Source organism: Otolemur garnettii, unplaced genomic scaffold (genome assembly GCF_000181295.1).
Source record: "Otolemur garnettii isolate 467f Iridium unplaced genomic scaffold, OtoGar3 scaffold00023, whole genome shotgun sequence".
NCBI lineage: Eukaryota > Metazoa > Chordata > Mammalia > Primates > Galagidae > Otolemur > Otolemur garnettii.
The window spans coordinates 11,365,724-11,370,629 of NW_003852418.1; positions in this window are offsets into that span (position 1 = coordinate 11,365,724).

Genomic DNA, 4,906 nt, shown 5'->3' on the forward strand with positions numbered 1-4,906 from the left:
CTCTTGGGCTTAGGCGATTCTCTTGCCCCAGCCTCCCTAGTAGCTGGGACCACAGGCGCCCACCACAATGCCCAGGTATTTTTGTTGTTGTTGCAATTTGGCTGGGGCAGGGTTTGAACCTGCCACCCTTGGTATATGGGGCCGGCGCCCTACTCATTGAGCCACAGGTGCTGAGCCAATAGCCCCACCCCCCAGCTATTTTTTGGTTGCAGCCATCGTTGTTTGGCAGGCCGGGCTGGATTCGAACCTGTCAGCTCAGGTGTATGTAGCTGGCACAGTAGCCACTTGAGCCACAGGCGCCGAGCCAATTTTCCCATTTCTTATAGAGATGGGGGGTCTCACTATGTTGCTCAGGCTGTTCTTGAAATCCTGGCCTCAAATGATCCCCCTGCCCCTGTTTCCCAAAGTGCTGGGCTTACAGGTATGAGACACTATACCCAGCCCATTTGCCATTCCTAGAAAATTTCCTTTTTCCTCTGCTTTTTGATCCATCTGAGAACCATTCAAACAAAGGAACATCAAACCTTCTAAATACTACTATGATTTTTCTCTAAGAAGCCAGCCTTCAGCTCAAAGAGACCAATTTTTCACAAAGTCAGCCACCCTCAAGCTCAGCCCCCTCGGTGCCCGTTGCTTTGTAACTGCACCACAGTCCACACCCATGTTTGTTTGTTGCTGGCAAACAATAAACAAGAAAAAAGGATCCATGGCACAGTTGTTCAAAATCCTAAAAACTAAAGTGGGAAGCTCATCTAAGAAGAATCATGAACCAACCTGGGTAAGTGAAGGAAAAGGAAAAAGAATTAAATGCTGGGCGGTGCCTGCGGCTCAGTGGGTAGGGTGTGGGCCCCATATACTGAGGGTGATGGGCTCAAACCTGGCCCCAGCTGAACTGCAACAGAAAAATAGCTGGGCAGGGCGACGCCTGTGGCTCAGTAAGTAAGGTGCTGGCCCCATATACCGAGGGTCCCAGCCAAACTGCAACCAAAAAATAGCCAGGTGCTGTGGCGGGCGCCTGTAGTCCCAGCTACTCAGGAGGCTGAAGCAAGAGAATTGCTTAAGCTCAGGAGTTGGAGGTTGCTGTGAGCTGTGTGACGCCACGGCACTCTACCAAGGGCAACAAAGTGAGACTCTGTCGCTACAAAAAAAAAAAATAGCTGGGCGTTATGGCAGGTGCCAGTAGTCCCAGCTACTCCAGAGGCTGAGGCAAGAGAATCACCTAAGCCCAAGAGTTGGAGATCAGTGTGACAGCACGGCACTCTACCGAGGGCAATAAAGTAAGACTCTGTCTCTACAAATAAAAAAAAAGAAAGAAAGAAAGTAAACGCTAAAAGATAACTAAGGAAAGAGAGAAAGAAACTAACAATTACTGAGGTCCTTCCTACTATGTGCTAAGCATTACGCTTTCCACTTTAACTGCATCATTCCATTTAATCCTCACATCAACTCTATGAGAAAATCTAGATTAAAACTACAATTAAACTACCTGCCCAACAGAGTTTGAAAGGGTCAGAGCTGAAATGTGAACTCTGGCTGGCAGGCCCTGAGGCCTAGGCTTTCTCCACTTTATCTCACTCACTTATTTCCATGATTAGTATATAGAAGCTCCCTGATAACTGCTCTATGAAAATCAATTAAATCCACAGGATGATCATAAAGTTAAAGAGTAAACTGAGGGTAAGAGACCAACTCACTTGCCCTAGGGCTAAGAAGAAGTGGATCTGAGATCTGAACCTAGGTCTGATGCCAAAACGCTGATTCTCAAGCAAAACCATCCCACTGCATCTGCTGGACAGCTCTCCTTGAAAGTATTCGGCTAAGTTAGAATGCCCCAACGCAGGGTGAGCAGAGTCGAGGTCTAAAAATTCCCATAGTAGCAAAATTCCCATCTTCCTACACAGAATGGGGCTGGGGGAGCTACAAATCTCTCTATGATGTAAGCTAGGGCCAAGCAAAGAGGCTAGCCAGATCGGCCAGTAGTGAAGCAGCTGACATCATCCCTGCTGAATACATTTTCTGGAGAATAGGAGAATACAGGCTGCCTTGTAGCTGGTGGTAGCTGATGTCTTTTCTGAGCACAGAACCAGCAATTTATTCTCAACACTCTGCAAGAACAACAAAAAACATGCTCTCTGCAAAAACATCGTGGTTACAGGAGACCAAGACAGCCCAGCAACAGAAGCTGTTAATCGTTAATCTCACCAAGCAACCTAAAGATTAGAACGCCAAACTGTGGGCGGCGCCTGTGGCTCAGTGAGTAGGGCACTGGCCCCATATACTAAGGGTGATGGGTTCAAACCTGACCTTGGCCAAACTGCAACAACAAAAGCCCAGTGCCCATAGTTCCAGCTCCAGCTCTCAGGAGGCTGAGGCAAGAGAATCACCTAAGCCCAAGAGCTGGAGGTTGCTGTGAGCTGTGAAGCCATTGCACTCTATCGAAGGTGACAAAGTGAGACTCTGTCTCAAAAAAAAAAAAAAAAAAAAAAGCCAAGCTGTGCCAGCCTGGCGGAAAAAATGGCACTCTGAATATCCCAAACATAGTGGCGGGTGTGTGCCCTGAGCCAATGGCCCTGATCAGCAACTCCTGTACCCATAATCTGGGCCTCCTTTGAAAAGCAGCTCAATGAAGAGACAGATATTGCAGAGTCAGGAAGGCAGTGGCTTTTTTAATAATTATTTTTTAAATATCTAAAAAGAAAGCTCCATCTGTTTAAAATCCCACTGATTGGAACTGAAATGATTCTGGATAGCAAAGCATTATCTTGGCTTTACCTCAGCTGGCCCATTCAGGCAGAAACGGTCCCCAAGCAGCACTTGAAGGCGCCCCTTTCCCTGCACAGGCGAAGCTATTTTGGTCCCGACATTGTCCCTGTCTACAGGTTTACACATCCCAGGTCTAGCTTCAGCTGGTTCTGTATTCCCTCAGCCTCCAAACAGGAGAAGAGAAAGCAGTTCAACCTCCTCCATCTCCCCACCTACTCCTATGCACTCATTCCAAGCAGGAGGCTCCTGAGACACATCCAAGACACCTTCCACTGGCTGTGAAACACCATAAGGTCCCCACACCCCTACTAGATTCCAGAGAAATTCACGCCAAGGCCTTCCAAACTTCTGAAAATAACCTCAGCGGTGCTGAAAACGACTTCCCTAGTGGCAGCTGCCTCTGAGAGGCTCTGAAGGAAGCTGTTTCCCTTCTCGGCAGGGGACAGAAGCTGGTGGCTGCTATCCCCAGCTCGGTAATTCCTACAGCCTCTGAGGGTCACATCAGTTGTGAAAAACAGGCCAGTCTCCAACTCGGTCTCTCCCCACGGGGTTGTGAAGGAAGTAACGGGAGCGTACTGGACGCCTACCGTACGCCGGAGACCGTGCTTCACCTACCTGCATTATTATTTGTTCATTCCATCCCCACTCCGGCCTTTAGCAAGCAGATTCCCTCCCATTTAACGAATGAGGCAACTGAGGCTCCAAAGATGAAGTGACTTAACCAAGGTCACACACAGTGAGTACAAACACAGGTCTGCCACCAGAGCCTGAGCCGGGAACCCCCGCACGGTAAGTGCCTCACAGAGGAATCTGGGCGTCCTCCCGCTTGGCTAGTCGCCGAAGAGGCGGGTGTTCCTTCAGGGCTGCCCTGAGCCATCTCTGGGCTGATCCCAGGAGCCTGCAAGGTAGCTCCCGAAGGAATGGGGAGCTTGAGAACAGGCTGGGGGACCCAGGGGCCTCGGAAAAGCCGGCCCCGCCGTCGCCCTGCCGAACTCGAGGAGACCCCACTCCCAGGCCCGTGGAGCCCGGCCGTGTCGGGTGCCCCCTCCGCCTGGGGAAGCCCCGAAGACAGTTTCCGCCCGCGACCGCCCCTCACTCACCCTGAAACTGCTGCCGAGGACGTCCTGGCCGGACGAAGCAAGCAGGGAGCGCGGCCGCCGCCGGAGCCGGGCCCGCCTGGGCGATAGTCGCTCCGGCCGGCTGCGGAGAACCGCGGCCAGTACCCGGGGGCCAACAGTGACCCGGAAGCATTCGGCCCGGAAGTGCTACCCCCTAAGGCGGGCCCAAAGGAAGGCCGGACAACGGCTGCGCGCTGGGCCGGAGAAGCGGTCAATGCCCGCGGCCGGCGGGGACCACATGCGGAGGCAGAGGAAAAGGTGGGATGCGGAGGAGCGAACAGAGAAGCTGCAGGACCCCAATTTGGAGCCTAAAGAACTGTTGTGGTGCCGGAGGCTAGGACCCGGAAATAAACAGGCAGGAAGTGACGCATGTCACCGGCCTCAGGTTGACGGCTGGCCGGGTTGTCATGGAAACCGGTCCAGAGCCGGGAGCTCGGAACTGTGAGCATTTACTGGGCGAATCTTAGCCTTCACCTACCGGTCTTGCCCTTTATCAAAAAGATCTACAATTCTCTGGTGTGTATGTAGATTTAAAAAATGAAGATCTGGAAGAATTTGCTTGAAAAAGATTATCCACAAGCAGCGCTCCCGACTGTGCCCGAGTTGACGGTTGAATCCCTAGATCCCATTTTACCGATGGAAATAACGAGGCTCGGGCGGCGCTTGTAGCTCAGTGAGTAGGACGCCGGCCCCATATACCGAGAGTAGCAGGTTCGAACCCGCCCCGGCCAAACTGCAACAAAAAATAGCCAGGCGTTGTGGCTAGCGCCTGTGGTCCCAGTTACTCGGGAGGCTGAGGCAAGAGAATCGCTTAACCCCAAGAGCTGGAGGTTGCTGTGAGCCGTGATGCGATAGCACTCTATGGAGGGCAACATAGTGAGATTCTGTCTCAAAAATAAATAAATAAATAAAAATAAAATCAAGATGAGTAAGGTCCTGCAATCTTGGCTCTTCTTTAAAGAAAAACACGGCTCGGCGCCTGTGGCTCAAGCGGCTAAGGTGCCAGCCACATACACCTAAGGTGG